This window comes from Ptychodera flava, chromosome 20 (assembly GCF_041260155.1).
Source record: "Ptychodera flava strain L36383 chromosome 20, AS_Pfla_20210202, whole genome shotgun sequence".
In the NCBI taxonomy this organism is placed as follows: domain Eukaryota; kingdom Metazoa; phylum Hemichordata; class Enteropneusta; family Ptychoderidae; genus Ptychodera; species Ptychodera flava.
In genome coordinates, this window is record NC_091947.1 from 35,705,988 (window position 1) to 35,724,500 (window position 18,513).

Here is an 18,513-nt window from a genome sequence, read left to right on the forward strand (position 1 = left end):
GACCAGGGAGGGCAAAATGTCTTGGCTTCATCTTTCTTGGCATAATAAATGGCGTAATGATGCTAACTTAATGGAAGTGCTGCTCTCAGCCAGTCATGAATAAGTGAGATGTGAATATAAATGCTTCTCTATCTGAGTTTTTGCCACAAAATCTTCTGAATATAATCAAATGTGCATCGAAATGCAACAATTAATGCACCCTCCGTTTCCTAAGCGATGGCACGACCCTTGCTACACCCACTGGACGAGCCAAAGTGGGAGGGGTAATTTCAGTTTGGTTGAACAGGAGGGCTCGAGACCAGAATTTAACATTTAAACTTGAAACATGTTTAATCGCTGACAAGATGTGGAACTAGTGTTAATCAAAGTGAAAGTTTGAAAAGGAAAGGTTTTATATCCCGGACACAATGAAAAACATTACGACTGGAAACTGTACCCCCAGTGAGAATAGTAATGCCCACAGCGATGGAGAACACTTATCCTTGAGCTGAGAAAACCAGACCATCATTTCGAAATAGAGCTGCAGATTCGAGAAGCTCGTTCAAAATAGCTAGGTACACCCCATAAAGGGGTGGTTTCGAGTTTTGAGGGCAAATTTCGCCTCCTTCATATAGAAATCGTACGTTTGTTTTTCCAGGAGAACACACCATTTGACACAAAATTTGCATGTAAAGGGGTCGCCAGTAAGTACGTGGTCAAATCTGGCATAAGAAACAATATGAAATATTGGGTAAAGCCAGTCCAAAATAAAGTGATTTGAACTTTTGTGTTTTGTAATTCATACCACTGCAGTAACATTACCTTTTTTTGACAACATCACACAATGTAATACGTTTTGAAACTGAATACTCCGACGTATTCTGTGTCTCCTTTGCTAAAAAATACGGTATGCCGATTACCATGTAAGGAGATGATGACGTCAAGACAGATTTGTAGTGCGTTTGGTCCTGGATGGTGCACGAAGTTTTGTCGAGGTAGCTTGTGTATTTATTTCCTAAATGGGAGAGATTAGGGTCGATCTAAACGAAGGCCGAAGAATGTTATGATATTCTAAGCGAGCTGAACTCTAACGCGAATGGTTGGATAATTTGGAGGATGTCTAGAACCGGGGTCTAGAATGATCTCGTCGAGTCATTAAGATTATTTGGCGGTCAGTATTGAATTTCAACTGCGTCACAAGTTTGCGAAATGAGTATTCCGTCGAACGGTCAACGAACGATGTTTTAGAAATCTGGAGACATGGCACATCGCATTTTTATTTTAGTATTTTATATTTTACAAAAGATTTAAGAAGCAATGATTTTGTCGAAAATTCTGAAAAAAATATAGGAAGATTTGATCGCGAACACATTTTCACTTGGGGTCAACTAGCCCTGCGTACGATGCTGTGTGTTCCGCTACAGCTAATCGCCCCGCTCACCACAGCCCTGCAAAGACCCGTACGTAGGGTCGGTGATTTCAAATCCATTTTGGGACTTCACGTAAAAAGCCAAATTACTGCCGAAATTCAGCGTTCTTGGGCCCAAGTCGTATCCCAGCCTACCTCAGCTACTCGATCGCTTCCAAAAATGACAGTCTTTTATTCACTTCTCGTAAATAACCGTCGATGTCGGCAACTCTATCTCGCTAGCCCTGAGTACGATGCTGTGTGTTAGCTGTAGCACATAGCATCGTACGCAGGGCTAGGGGTCAACCGGATGCGCTATTTTGCGGGTTGCGGGTTGCGGGCATGAAAAATGTGTGTTTTTTGATATCATTTTCGCCCTTCTCACACTTCAGATTAGTTCAACCGCCGATAAAAGCACAATTTTCAAAATCGTTTTCAACGCCGTTTCAAATAATTTTATTGTGGTGAACACGATTATAGTCCTAGGAAACTTTTCAAAGTCACGCTGGATCAAATGCTTGAAGGGGGCATACCGGCATGGAGCGACTATCATACTGCAGGTGCAAGTCATACGTTCATGATATTAGGAGATAAATTATTGAGAGCTGCAGAACACAAACTCGTCCAAAAATATTCCTATTAGATCGATTCCTGAAAATAAGGCAACGCACCGGCGTGTTTTTCCCACTGAAATCTCGCGTAAAATGTTAGCAGAATGTCATTCTCTGAGGTCGCGACCTCGCTTGAACCGAAACGGCAAAGTAAACTAAGTCCTTTGTTGTACGTCTTTTTCTTTTTAAAGATTTCATGAAAAATACACGGCATTTACAATACACATCACTTCTACGCTTTTTTAAGTCAAATCTTTCCTTATGCATTGCATTTAACTAGGCATTGTTTAATTTTCTGTATGAGTTGCCCTGGAACCGAATTGTGAATGGATGCAGTACGAAGAATTTACTTTCTATGGCCTGATACTAGAAATGTAACAATTTTCATTCCGCGATAAGTGGCGACATTTCCGAGGCGCGATTTTTTTTTGTCAGTCTGGTATTACGTATATTTCTCACTCACATCCATGGCAAGAAAGAAAGTGATTCAGATCCCTAATTATTTGTAATGGCCAGGCAGCTCGGAATAAATAAATTGGTCCTCGGAATCGCCGCTTTTAGTTTAGCTAGCAGATTTTGATTTTTCAGAAACATGACGTATTTTCACCCATTTGGTTTGGTCTGTTATAGCATCTTTAGTCAAAAAAATCAAGTTACAGCATTGATGGTTTCAACAGCCTTCAAATATACAGTATTACGTTAAAATACACCATATAGTAGTGTTTCATTAATTTTAACCATCTTGACCTGATGGTGAAATATGGACTTGGCAGGAAAAGGGATACTGTACGATAGACCTGATCATGATTATTCATAATAGACACCTTCTAAAGGTTTTATTTCTTATACACTAAATGCCATAGGCCTATTACATATATTAGAAATCTAGCCATAATTCTAAAAACCCGCAGCCCGCAACCCGCACTTTAGCAGATACCGGGGTCAACATGGGGTCGCAGCCATGTTGCCTCAAAACTTATTTCTGTCTGCACTCAAAACTAAAAAATGTCGGATATGAACCTGAAAAATCGATGCAATTTCGTCAAAATTCGGCGAAATTTCAGCCTATAGACAAAATTTCATCTAGGTAAGGTAAATTTACTGAAATTTGATCGACAAATAATCCTGAGCTTGAACGTGACAGCTCGCCTTCTCCGGGAAGTCAAGTATCCAGCTGCCCATACACAGTTGCCCATATGGCCAGGTTTATGAGATTGTTTTCAAGCGAGCGAGCCAATAGAGCTAGAGGTCTGATTTTTGGTATATAGGAATAACTTAGCAATACAATTATTTTGACAAAATGTCACGTGACCTCAATGACCTTTGACCTCAAATAGATATATTTGTCCACAACTCAGTAACCACAAGTGCTACACCCTTCATATTTGGTATGATGGGACACCTTATGACACCACATATTGTACCTCATTAATTATGCGCATATCTAATTCTGAGCAAGCCAACAGAGCTGGATGTCCGATTTTTGGTATATAGGGATAACTATAGGGTAGAAATCTAAATATGCCCATCTAAATATTAGACATCTACCATCGAGAACAAAAGAAATTTGCTGTAATTTGAATATTTAAGGAGTTTAAGCAATTTTCACTATAAATAAAGAACCCCTGCCTCAAACTCCACAAAAGTTGCTAGACATATTTTGCCGTTGTCATGCCATTGCTTCGTTTAATAACCAGTTAATCAAATGCCTAATTGACAGGAGGAAATTCAAGACCATATTTGAATAGTAGTATATATTGTCCTCAAAATTACTCTATCACGGCCCAAGTACTCATTGCCTTCAGCAATACTGCCTTGTTATCATAATATTTATCATTGCTAAGGTAACGTCATTTAACGTCCCTTTTGGTAACAGATATGCGTTATTATACGCCAAAATTTTTACCAATATTTAGGAATTCTTCGTCTCATAATGGTAAACTTTGAAGCCATATGCGCAATATATTGCTTCTCTGTCTACACGTTTATTACTTGGTGTTCCATGTGAGGGCGAGAGATACAACTTACGAATTTTAAGATGTTTTATTCGTATTAATAGGAGTATTTAATGTACTGAAGATACTAGTAATAGTGCTTTGATTCTAACGCCACGGAACGAGCTATGCCTCTAACGCCATGGAACGAGCTATGCCTCTAACGCCATGGAACGAGCTATGCCTCTAACGCCATGGAACGAGCTATGCCTCTAACGCCATGGAACGAGCTATGCCTCTAACGCCATGGAACGAGCTATGCCTCTAACGCCATGGAACGAGCTATGCCTCTTACGCCATGGAACGAGCTATGCTTCTAACGCCATGGAACGAGCTATGCCTCTAACGCCATGGAACGAGCTATGCCTCTAACGCCATGGAACGAGCTATGCCTCTTACGCCATGGAACGAGCTATGCCTCTAACGCCATGGAACGAGCTATGCCTCTAACGCCATGGAACGAGCTATGCTTCTAACGCCATGGAACGAGCTATGCCTCTAACGCCATGGAACGAGCTATGCCTCTAACGCCATGGAACGAGCTATGCTTCTAACGCCATGGAACGAGCTATGCCTCTAACGCCATGGAACGAGCTATGCTTCTAACGCCATGGAACGAGCTATGCCTCTAACGCCATGGAACGAGCTATGCCTCTAACGCCATGGAACGAGCTATGCTTCTAAAGCCATGGAACGAGCTATGCCTCTAACGCCATGGAACGAGCTATGCTTCTAACGCCATGGAACGAGCTATGCCTCTAACGCCATGGAACGAGCTATGCTTCTAACGCCATGGAACGAGCTATGCTTCTTACGCCATGGAACGAGCTATGCCTCTAACGCCATGGAACGAGCTATGCTTCTAACGCCATGGAACGAGCTATGCCTCTTACGCCATGGAACGAGCTATGCCTCTAACGCCATGGAACGAGCTATGCCTCTAACGCCATGGAACGAGCTATGCCTCTAATGCCATGGAACGAGCTATGCCTCTAACGCCATGGAACGAGCTATGCCTCTAACGCCATAGTAAACACCTATTGCCTGGTTATGAGGGCTGTAGCGTCCGTCTATTACCCCGAGGGGCCGTGGGTTACCAGAAACACATCGCTATTCCCCGAGGCCGCAGGCCGAGGGGTATAGCGATGTGTTTCTGGTAACACACGGCCACGAGGGGTAATAGACGAGCGTTATAGCCCGAATAAAGACCAGGCTATAGGTGTTTTATAACACACCACATGCTCATGTTGTATTGTTATATAGTTTTTAATGTGTTTTGATATTTTGCACCGCAACAATCCATTGTGACAAGTTTACTGAGCGATGTAGGCCTACAGCGGTTTCAGTTGTACGTGGTACCACTTTCTTTCAAAAAATATTCAAAGCATACCTAGCGACATCCTTAGTTGCACTTTAATCTTTTCCGCCGATGAGCTGTTCAAGTTCCTACGCTGTTGGAATGTTGGAAAATTAATGTTGGAAAATCTGTTTTAGAGAATGTGTCGTCACCTATCCCAGACGCTCAGCACGTATGTCACCCGCCATTGTTGCAAAGCTGCAGACGACACTCCGCCCGTGACGGTCACGTGACCGGGCACTTTTCCAAATTTGGTCACAGCTATTTCCCTAGGGAAATAGCTTTTCAAAAAATACCCTCTGACGTCACTTTTTTCGATCCGGTGGGGACTAGACGTATCTATTTTCTCGTCACGTGACGTATTCTGGCGTATCGCGACACGGAATGAGCATGTGGCGTGTTATAAAACGAGCTATGCTTCTAACGCCATGGAACGAGCTATGCTTCTTACGCCATGGAACGAGCTATGCCTCTAACGCCATGGAACGAGCTATGCCTCTTACGCCATGGAACGAGCTATGCCTCTAACGCCATGGAACGAGCTATGCCTCTAACGCCATGGAACGAGCTATGCTTCTAACGCCATGGAACGAGCTATGCCTCTAACGCCATGGAACGAGCTATGCCTCTAACGCCATGGAACGAGCTATGCCTCTAACGCCATAGAACGAGCTATGCTTCTAACGCCATGGAACGAGCTATGCCTCTAACGCCATGGAACGAGCTATGCCTCTAACGCCATGGAACGAGCTATGCCTCTAACGCCATGGAACGAGCTATGCTTCTAACGCCATGGAACGAGCTATGCCTCTTACGCCATGGAACGAGCTATGCTTCTAACGCCATGGAACGAGCTATGCTTCTAACGCCATGGAACGAGCTATGCCTCTTACGCCATGGAACGAGCTATGCCTCTTACGCCATGGAACGAGCTATGCCTCTAACGCCATGGAACAGGGAGTTTGATTTGAAAACGACGGGAATATCGACTCCTTTGCTTGAACTGGTTGTATGTTGGCAAAGTAATCGTGCGTATTTAAAATATATTGCTATGCAGGATCTTTGTACAAGATAAAAGTGTTGATATCATTAACAATGTTAAGGTTATTTTGATGTTTAGAAGGCATTCACCCTGTTATAATATTAGGAATATACCTAAATGCATTCATACATGCATGTACGCACACATGTGCATACAAACATAGATACATACACTTTGCCTTATTGTTAATAATTGGAACCGAGCTCATTTGTGGTATGATTAACTTTAATATGATTAGTACTTTTAAAAGACATGGAGCATGTAGAATGTTAAACGTTGGAGATATTAGTTGATTAAATTTCCCATGAGAGAAACTCCGATATACAATACAAACCCAAACTCCGTTTAATTAAAACTGACTGAACGTTCTTCATTAATGACGAGATGTTTATTATGGAAAGTGAATGTTGCTGTGAAAATTTGAATGAATAGGATACAAGTGATCTTCTTTGTAATGGCCGGCAAATGAATCACTTAAAAGAAAAACGAACAGGTAAATGAACTATTTGTTTGAAGTAATGTTTGCGAGTATCATCGAAACCCCCAAGTGTTTTGTACTCGGCAGACTAACATCTCTATACATTTACATCTCGTATAGGAAGAGTCGAGAGTATCCATTCGCAAAAGCCAAAGTTTTTGCAGTGCTGCCAGTGGAAGTTTAAATATATGGTTTGACATTTTATTTGAATCGCAAGAAACCTTTTCCTCCTTCGATTTGACATAACTTCAAATTAAATTTACCGGAATGCTTCATGCTGACCAACTATTTTAGGTTTACTGCCAATGGATATTAGTATACAGATATATCAAAATGTATGGGCGTGTTCAGTACGTTCCGCCTGTCATCAAAGTTTAAATCACCTTGACTGCCAATGAACAGGTTTTATGACGTCATGTGAGGAATTCACAAAAAGTGCATTATGAACGATGATCAAGAAACGCCACTATTCACGCGGAAATGTTTACAGCCTGAATGCAAAAGTTTCAATATTTTATTACACTGTCACACTCACGATAACGTAATAATCATGCACCCTTGACCTTACTGGCGAGTAGATGTAACCTTGAACGGAGTCCACTTCACCTTCCGATATCCTTATGTCACGAATCCTTAGATGTAAACTCGTATTTGAACGGAGCTGAAGTTAATATAGTGTCAGACCTATGAGAGCATATTTGTGCTGTCTATCTAGCCTTATCCTTTATGACTGTGTATTTTATTGAACATATCAAACGGTCCTTTCAGCAGTTTTATTGTGACAAACTGATGTAGACAGTATGGTTTTATTATACGCCAGATTAGTGTAAAGTTAGCAACTGATAAGGTATTGTCCAAGACATGTTGCTAAGTGATTACATTCATTTTATAAAGCTGACTAGTTTGGATGTTTGCGACATTCAAAAGTGCAATGTGAGTCGATTGGTTGATTTCGACTCAGAGGTATAATTGAAATGGACAATGGCGCTATCTCAAGATGTTTTGCTTTTGAGTCGAGAGTAAAATGATAGAACTCTCTCCTGTCGATGTTGCATTACTTGTATGTATTGGTAGAAATACTAACAAATTTCTTAATATGAGATGTTCAACCCTCTACGATCATAGATTTTGCTGATTTAAGTTTTATGTCTTGAGCTACAACGTTTCATTAAATAACTTACGCTTCTATTGAATATGGTATTGAATGCATTACGTACATAAAAAAAGCAACAAAACAAAAAACAAAAAAAATAAACCAACAGGAAGTCGTATGTTGGTGAATTAATTTGTGACCCTGTGTAGATTACTAGCATGCCAATTATCAATACTTTCATATTCAACAATTTAATATCACCTATTAAAATAAAGTCTTTTAGACATTTTTAAAGTAAATGAAATTTATACAAATTTACTGAGCAGTTGATTTCTGCAAATAACACTAATTTGGGATAATTGGATGATGAAGAAATATTGATTTAATATGCATATGTGATTTCATGTTTTCTGTTTACATTAAACAATTGTTTTATGAGTAATTTGCAATATTGCAACATTCAGCTATTGGGCACCTCACACTTTTGAGAAATTTGAAAAACAGGAAAATCCAATTATCCCAAATTAGTTGCAATCGTTTTAAATGCATTCTTAACTCACTGTGACAAAAAGAAATTTGAAAAAAATACAAAAATCATGTAAGCAGACAATTCTAATTAATGTTTGCATGAATAGTGTGTGTGAGTGCTATCTATTGTTTCAATCTTATGGCATTATCTATTTACAAACATAGCGCTTAGTTGCATAAACAAAAACAAATTACAAACGTGTTGTTTTAATTGTTCCTTGCGTGTTGACCGGGTCAAATACAGCAAACATTGCCTTTCGTTATGCTACACGTGCGAATTCTCGGGACTCACAGTTTTAATACTGCTGGGCTAACCTTCTATTTCTAGTGACGCAATGCCATTTTCTGGTGAAACAATAAGTCGTGTAAGAGTGCAGCTAACATAATGAATTGCAATGGAAGTTTGTTTATTGATTGCAACATTATAGAGTTGTAGAGAAACGCTACAGGCGACATAGCCAATGTCCCACTGTATTGCGTTATATGTGCTCCCATCGTACACGTCAATTCATCAACTCTCACAACGTAATGATCTTATCAACTCTTGATGCCTAGACATTTTATCGCTTTAACCAATGACAGACATTTATTCCCAAATTATCAGGAGTTGGCTATTTTAATCAGCTACTAATTTTTTAGTTTTTGTTTATGATCATTTCTTCAACAGTAGATCTAACAATATTTATTCAAGATAATGTATTACTCTCAAATTAATCTCACAAAGCGACCCTGAAAACATCAGTGTTATTTTTTAAGTCGAGAGAAATGCGCCGTGGGATGTTGAAAACAATTTCCCTGGAACCTTTATGTTTTAGACAAACAAGTTCAATATACGAATAAAAGTAACCCTTTTTTATGAGAGGTTATCCTGTATAAGCAAATTTGCATCAACCATCATATCATGATGACGTCGACAGAAATCAATAGAATAGATTGTATAACACAGGGAGTAAGGTTCATTCGTCTAATTATTGAGATGGATAATATTATCAAAATACGTGCGTCTGACAAGCCGAGCAAGAAAATCATAACTATGTTATACGTGGCGTCTTCGTTTGGCAGTTCTGTGTCTTTGTTTCAAGCGTTTTGCATCATGCCTGCATTAATGACGGTTCAGATTGGAAACAAGGCGACCGGCAACTCTGCGGTTTGCGGTCAGATGTAACAATGTATCAGGCTACTACAATTGTGTAGCAGACCATCTGCCAGCATTGAAAACGTTTTGAAGGTTTCAGCTTTTGAGTCAACCGACATCATCAAAACAATGGTGGATGAATAGAAAGCGTTTGGTGGAGATAAGGCGACTTTTCACTTTTTTCCGTAGACTAAAACCCGATTGGGCTGACACTCTCACGGTATCGTGATAACTGCATTGCACACTCGTTACTTTTTAACCTAGTGTAAACACTTTTTCAGACAAAAGACGGCAAGGTCGTTTGTTATTTTATTGCTTCAATTCAGATCTACAATTTGCATCTCTTTATGGGACATAATACAAACATGTAAACAGTCAAGTAAAAATGGGACGCTTTTCATGTTATCTACTTCGTGATGTCAATATGCTTGAAAATGGGCAGTCAATGCAGTAGTGTTGTGGTACATAACATGTGGCAGATAAAGATGGCGAGTTTCTATGCGGTGGAATTTTATCGCTCACTCTATAGAACGGCCAGACCTAACTATAGATGAAGACATTGTAACGCTTACCTTAGTCTTCAAAAGACAGACCAGCGTTTGCTTGATCACACTGGCAATAGCAGTTACATGTGCTTACTGACAGCGTTGCCAGAGTCTGACTGATAACAAATGACAGTATGGGTGATCAGTACGTTCTCTTTTATACCATCAAAAGCTGGCGCTGTTCATCAGTGTAGTTGCCTCTCAACTGTAACCGAACAGCGCAGCACCGTCGGCGTGATATAATTCTATCTTTGAACGGTTCCTTCAAAATGCATAATCAGAGCACCAATTTCTTCGTATTTGAAATTGGATATGAACGCACAATCGTCTTCGTCATATTTTCCTCACCAAGTTCAGAATATTTATGATTTCGGAAGTCATAATTATCTGTCTGTGATTTTGGTGTTAACTGATATCAGTCTTCTATGGAACATACATCTGTTACCGTGTAAATCATAAGACAGGCTGTCGTTGGTTTACATACTGATTAAAATGGAAATGTGTCCTCGCTAGACAATGAAAAGTAATCTACGATGAATTAGCCTCACTCAGCAGTGTCAAAGAATGGAAGGATGGCCACATATTTCGTTATTTAGCTAAATTCTGAAAGCCATGGGCGGCAGTGTTGAGTCTGCCTGTAACGACTTGAAAACAAATGATGGACAGGAAAAGTTCACATCCGGGAAAAAAGGAGAGAAATAAATGAGAATAAATCAACTAAGAGTTATATGCAATGTCTTCAAAGAGACTACAATTGTAACAATAACGGTCTTTATGTTCACGAAAAAATGTTATTTTCATATAGCTTTAGTAAAGACTTTCATAATTAATACTCAATCTACTTTTAACCACGTAATGAAATTGATGTTTATCTGAAGCTGGCCTCGTAACCGCCATGAAATTTGTGATGAATACAGTATTTCTCTTTTCTTCAGCCACAGATAGATAACTTCCCGCTATTTCGACATCATGTAAGATTACGTAAAGTGTTTTCTTTTCGGCATACCAGTTTTGCTATAAAAGGAATGTGTTTGAATGAGGCAACTTTTTGACATCGCCAGTTGTTAACGCCTTTTCATGTTTTGATATATCTTTATATATTTTGTCCAACAGTTCAGCATGACAACAGAGTACAATTGTCTTATGCACAACCTGGTATTTATCGCTATAAATCCAATACCATCTCGATATCATCAGAGATGATAAAATGATACTCATCATGTATGTCAGAATCGATTAGTCTACATTGTAGCAACGACAGTAGCTATAATTTTGTTCCCCATCTCACTGCATCAAAGTTAAATTCGAAATATGAAACGTCAAGAAAGACAAAGTAAATGTCATATGATTACTAAGGGATGAAACAAAGACTAGAGATGACAGCGTCGACTGAGCGTACTTGTGGTAAACAACCGTAATTTACATTTCTTGATCGTGAAGATATTCGGTTAGCCTGATTTTTTCGTTGTCATCATCACTTACATTTAATATTTAATAATCTGTAGTTACACTTTAAAGCTGGATATTCTTGTTTCAGTGTACTCGCAAACTGAGAAATGATCTCTAAATGCATGCTGGATATCAGAAAAGCATATTTGAAAAAAAAAGTTACTCATTCGTAAATATACTTTGTGAAGACCAACCATCTGTCGATAAGGTCAACGAACAGTTAATTAAATAAGCAAGTTACTATAATGCAATGGTATGCAAATACATTGACAAGTACCAATTAAAGCTGTTTTGTGGAGTAGGGCCATATGATGTCTATTGATGACATTTATTCGCAGTAATAAATTCCCAATGGTGTCATTATGGAATGTCACTCTAAAGCTGCCTTAATCTGTTTTTTAAGTAAGTAAGCATCTTTCGAAAGCTAAAAATCTTTTAAGTTAAATTTGTATTTTAAGTCTTATTTCCCAGAGAAATAATAAGTGTATACAAGTTTCCACTTGGAAAATATCGAACGTAACACTGTTAATGCGGAAAAGAAATTTCATTAATTGCTGGAGATAATTACGCTTATATCAATTATTCTATAGTCTCTCATTATTATACATCTGCCATAGAGAACAACAGACTTTTGCGTACGGAGACGCAGCCGTACAGAACGGATGTTCTGCAACATTGACTGTTTCAAGGCACCCCGAGCACAGCACATTCGATATTCTGTGAGAACCTCTGTGTGTTCACCTTTGAACAGTTTCAAGGGACACATCGGACGACTGCCAGCGTTTGTCTCTGTAAAGAGTTGTTCCGTACTTGCGCAACAAACTGAAAGAAAGATCGCTGACATTGCACGAAAACCGTCACTACCCGGCCCATTTGATGTCCCAATCATGAGTTCAAGATGCATAATATTTTTGTAAGGTTATTACCGAAATACCGTCAAGTTGCTTACGGACATTTAGCGCACCACTCTCAGTTACGCGTCGAGTAATACGCTGCGCAAATATCTTCCTACTTCCTTTGCGGTATTCCGAGATAACTACGTAATATTTTTTTAGAAAATATTTTTCACTCGTTCGTCAAAATACAAATGTAGCATACTGGCAATTTTCTTATTGGATTTCACAGAAATTATGGCATTTAAATAGAAATCGGAAAGTTTAAAATTTTTGCACCGTCGAGAAGACAGATGCTTGACATGTAGTGTAACATTGCATAGAGATCCAAATAGATGCTTGACATGTAGTGTAACATTGCATAGAGATCCAAATAGATGCTTGACATGTAGTGTAACATTGCATAGAGATCCAAATAGATGCTTGACATGTAGTGTAACATTGCATAGAGATCCAAATAGATGCGGAACTGGTCACATCGAACACCTGCATGTCCTAAACAAAATTTCCTGGATCAAACGTTCGGATATTTGAGGAACCTTAATGGTATTTCTGTATGTCATTTTACGTTTACATCAGCGTATTTTTAGGGAGCATTCAGTTATTATGGCCTGGGGTGGGCCGGCAAATTCTTCCTGAGCATCAATCAAAATAAGAGAACCCCCCTACCCATTGCACCAAAAAATTGATGACCCCCCTTTTAAGATGACAAAAATTTCATGACACCCCCCCCCCCATTGCTTGAGTAAAGCTGCACACACAAACATCTCTTGGGGGCGGGGGGGGGGGGCGATAGAATCCCCCAAAAAAGATTCTGAGATTTTTTCAAATGACCCTCCCTACAAACTCACAAGGTGTTAATGTTCAAATTTCCCATTCTTACTTGCTATATTTTTCAAATTATCTCTCAAAGGGATTTGACAGAAATTACAGGTGGATTGCAATATGTTTGTGCAAGCATGTGTGTACAAAATTTTGATATTTGGATTTAATCGGTAATCAGCTGTTTATATTGTTGATTCACTATACATGGTAGTCTATGAGAAAACTATTATTTATACTTTTTCATTACAAAACTGTATCTATGCATTTAAGCTCATAGGTAGTTGATAACTGAAATAAATGTATTTCATTGGAATAGGGTTGTTACAACCGGTATGTGGACAAAAAAAACTGACTTTAGAATTTCACCAAAAATGTTCATCCACTATGCATGGGAGTCTATGATAAAATTGTGAATAATTTTTTCCAATGAAGAACGTGCTATACTTGTGCATATACAGACATTGAACAATTAACATAATTGTACTTGATTAGAATATGATGGTTAAAGGTGCATATTATGTGTACAAGAAATCTGATTTTGGAATTTCACTGAAAATGTTCATCAACTATACATCGGAGTCTATGAGGAAACTATGAATAATTTTTTCCAAGACAAAAATAGATAAACCTGTGTATTTATGTACTCTCGATTATTAATATTAATGTACTTGATTAGACGAGGGTGATTACAAATGGATGTGTTCGCCAGAAATTGGATTTTGGAATTTCACCGAAATGTAGATTCACTGTTCATGGGAGTCTGTGAGGAAACTATGAATATTTTTTTCCAATACAAAAATAGGTAAATCTGTGTATTCATTTACTCTCAATTATTAATGCTAGTGTAGTTGATTAGACTTGGGTGGTTACAAATGGACATGAGTGCAAGAAATGGGATTTTAGAATTTCACCGAAATGTTGATTCACTTTACATGGTAATCTATGAGGAAACTATGAATAATTTTTTCCAATACAAAACTATTTAAATCTGTATATTTATAGATGTTTGAAAATTCATTTTTAAGTGCTTACTTAGACGAGGATGGTTAAAGGTTGATATGTGTGCAAGAAATTGGATTTTTGGAATTTCACCAAAATGTTGATTCACTATACATTGGATTCTATGAGAAAACTAAGAATATTTTTTTACAATGCTAAACTAAATTAATTTGTGCTTTTATAGGTGTTTGATAATTGATACAACTGTACTTGATTCAAATAGGGTATTTGAAAGTTCAGATGTTGACAACAATTATGATATTGGAATTTCACCTAAAAGTATAATTTCTCTTTTCATGGTACTAGTAGTCTACAGGTATCTGTTAAATAATTTCCCTGACAAAACTTGCTATATCTCTAATATGTAAGTAAAAGGAATTGTTCATTGCCCTCAATGAGCTCGATTTACAATAAGACAGGCCTCAGAGTTGCCAAGTCAAGATGTTCATGTGACAGATAAGTATACTTTTGTTCAGATTTACAGTTAAATGACTTCAGAGAATGAAATCATCATGAAGCGAATCATTTTTATCTCTCCGAATATTTCTAAACGATGAAACTGCATTTTGACGGGACGGATACTTATGAAAATTAAGTGACCCCCCTCTGAGCTGTTTGAAAAATATATGACCCCCTTTGCAGTTTTCAAACTTAAGGTGACCCCCCCCCCCTGGATTTTGCCGGCCTACCCCCAGGCCGTAATAACTGAACGCTCCCTAAATTCTTCGCCTTAGGCTGACACTGCATCAAATGACTAAGTCTGTCGAAAGCAGTGCGTCTTTTTGATATATATATAAGAAAAATATTGTATGAGAAACTAACTAAGCGACCATTCTCAGCTCACAATTACTTCCGGATGTTACTAAATTTAAATTCTTTGTTTGGCTTTCTGTATGACTTGTGATAAGATGATGTACGTACGAACAAAATGTCCTATTTTGACCAATTACTAATCAGTCTTTTAATTATTGTAACAATGGTGACAATAGAATATACGTTATGCATGTGAGTGACTGACTGACCAGTAAATAAATAAATATAATGAGATATACATACTGTATTCAACAAGAAACGCACTTGGTCGGTTAATTGACAAGGCCTCCATTTGGATAATTGTAACGTTTTTATAGCCCTGTCTTTTTAGTTTGTACCTAGCACAATCGCAACCACTATGGACTACTTGACTCATCAACGTACTATTTGTTATAGAAGCCAATGGACAGTATGTGTGTAGGTAGTTTGTTCGGAAACGAATTTCAAGGAATATTGATGGTCGTTCAAGGAAACCCTGTTATTTCACTAGCAGGTTTCCTTCTTGTATTAGTACAGTGTGTTAAGTTCAGCGCCGAGTCAGTGGAGGAAACCCTGTTATTTCACTGGCAGGTTTCCTTCTTGTATTAGTACAGTGTGTTAAGTTCAGCGCCGAGTCAGTGGATAGATCTATCTATCATTTCATGAGCACATGCACATGCACGATACAAACTACCGAAGCCAAAAGCATTAACAGCCTTAAAGAGAACCGCGCTCAAAGGTCGTTTTGACCCATTCGAACCATCTAAACACTGTAGCCAAGGTACGTTGGCGATTGATGTAGGTAAAACGTGTGTGCCATAATGTAAATCGTTAAATTTAAATGTTGCAGCTATGTTGACGTGGTGCGACTAGATATAATGCACGAAACACATTGTTTGTAAACGAGAAATTCGCACAGGCGTAGTTCCGACGACCCAAGCTCCTTTAACGTGCCTTGGGACAGTTCAGACACTTAGATTTTTACAAAATATTTTTTCTGATCTATTACTTGTGCGGTTTCAGTATGAATCCTTTGGAGTAAACAAATTTTGCCAATCTTGGTTGATTTTTTTCTTGATTATAACAGAGCAAAGTTTTAGGCGCCTATTACCATCAGCTAAGTAGAATTTAGATCCATTCACTACTACAGCTAAACAACAGTTTGATGTATTTCCTTTCAAAGATAACATATTTGATTTCAATGCTGACTTTTTTAAAAACAAAACTAGTGAATTCTTTCTAAAAATAGAAATTAATTTCTACAAATTGCAATAGTTTAATGACATTGTGAAGAAATTGAAAATGTGGATGAACTTTTATCGTCAAGATGGAGAATGGTGAAAAAATCTCCGAACTAATGTCCCACATCTATTCTCTCGGGAAATATAAAGCAGTTTGATATATGCTCCAAATTTGTAAAAATCTCAAAGGCAGTGAAGAGACACTATGTAAAATATCAAGACCATACTTATTAAAACTGGTATAATTGTACTGTCGGTCTTCTTATCGTCAAAGTCAATCAGAGAGAAATTGAGTTTACTCTAAAAGCTGAGTTTTGAACAAGGGAATTCACCTTTTGAATCAACATACAAGGTTGTTGTGACCACTGCAGGCTTGCATTGAGACAAGCCAATCTTAGCGGATTACAGACGACAAAATCGATACTGCCACATCTACTGTGGAAGTGGGGAGAAATTCGATTCACAATAGAGCGGAACGTTGATAAGTCACGTTTGAGTTATCGGGTATTGATTTTTCAACGTACATCTATAAGGTTTTAGAAACGCAAAGGAGGAAAATCTGATTAGAAGCCTAAGAAAATGCACTTTATGTGTAGATAATGTTACCAGGAGGCTGAAGATACGCAACACAAGAAAAAGACTGATCATAACTACAAGATTTTCTGTATTTCTGTTCAAACCTTCATCGACCACCGTTACTCTAACACCTAGCTTTGAAAGAATGTCACCAAAGTGTGTCGTCGGAATTACATCTACATTCGGGGATCCTTGCTATTGCTCTACCAGGTTAATCCTCTTAAAACGCTTAATCAACCACTTGACCAACATGACCTTGTTAATGTCGACATGTAAAAGTAGATATCATTTACTTTTAAAATATCGCTTTGAGTGTGATACTGGACTGCTAAAAATATACGGTGAGCCCATAGTATGGGTTTATATGAATTCTGCGAGTACGTTTATACGTGAATCCAAAGGTTTTCAGTACACCGTAAATTCGATGACTTTGCATTCGTTTCGATGACGAATTCCCAGGTAAAAGCACGGCCAAAGTCGACTTGTTTTGAAATCAAAGCCTTATAGTCACTTTGCTGCAGATGTGTGTTCGTGCCATCACACCTTGTGAAATGTTGTAAATCTAACTTTCAAACTCAGTAATTTATAACTAATTCCATCTGCAGCAGCCGTATGATTTTAGCCGCCAAATATCATTCCAAAGCCTCCTAAAGATTAGCTAATTTCCATTAAAAATGAAATATCTTTATGACGTCACACATATTATAAATGCAATGCTTAGGCATTCTGGAGTAAACAATGTCTCCAAGATTTCAGTTAAGTGGAAGTTAAGGCAAACATCAAATTCATAATCGAATACCAGACTTGATTTTCATTTCTTTTGACGGTGATGGGTTTGCTCATAGCAGTGGTCGCTACACAGTAGCAAACTAAAGCGTCTAAAATGAGTTTTGATCAGTGACAAGGTCACTCATATTCTCCAAAGCAAATTGGAATCGTCTAAGGCTGAGAGAAAATTTCGATGCGGTACAATGATATAGGGACAAGCTTACGTGTTAGATTAACGTTACCTTTCATCAACTCTATGTCTTTACATGCATATGCTAAAATGGAACCTTTCCATGAAAGTTGTCGCAGTACAAAAGATCAAGGTTACCCTTGATCACAAGAACAGCGCCTGTGTAGTGTATTGATTTTGTTTCGAACGTGGTTTATTATAAAGCCACAGTGACTACTATACTTTCATTGTGATCAGTATATAGATGTATTCCAAACACCGCCAATATTACAATCATCAAAGATATTGCCGCCAAGCTTGTAGGGAATCTGATTAAAAGCGATCAATTTGACACTATGAATATCGCAAAAATACATCAATATTGGACTCCGTTTCGCTCAGCTTAGCTGCCGAGATGTAGTCGGTTTAAGCTATGTCATTCCATTTGTGTTCGACGTAATACGATTAAAAGTATGCATGCATGCTTGCATACTTGCAAGTATCTATGTATCTATCTATGTATCTATCTATCTATTTGTTACTTTCTATTGTATTCTTGTGATTTTTGACTTTGTTGATTTTTTATTTTCAAATTGTTTTATTGCTTGCTAATTTTTGATTGTACATCGAG

The 18,513-nt window shown here is 38.1% G+C and overlaps 1 protein-coding gene across 2 annotated transcripts in view; it reads right to left on the reverse strand.

Annotated features, from left to right (window-relative positions):
* Positions 1-18,513, reverse strand: part of LOC139120824 (5-hydroxytryptamine receptor 1A-like) — a 79,065-nt gene that overhangs the window by 15,925 nt on the left and 44,627 nt on the right. Inside the window, exon 1 of one of the 2 annotated variants that reach the window (XM_070685395.1) lies at positions 10,198-10,311. The exons of the other annotated variant lie outside the window; for it this stretch is intronic. The gene's annotated coding sequence lies outside the window, so the exon portion shown is untranslated. Of the gene's footprint in view, positions 1-10,197; positions 10,312-18,513 lie in introns of those variants that run through there. 2 annotated transcript variants of the gene reach the window in all.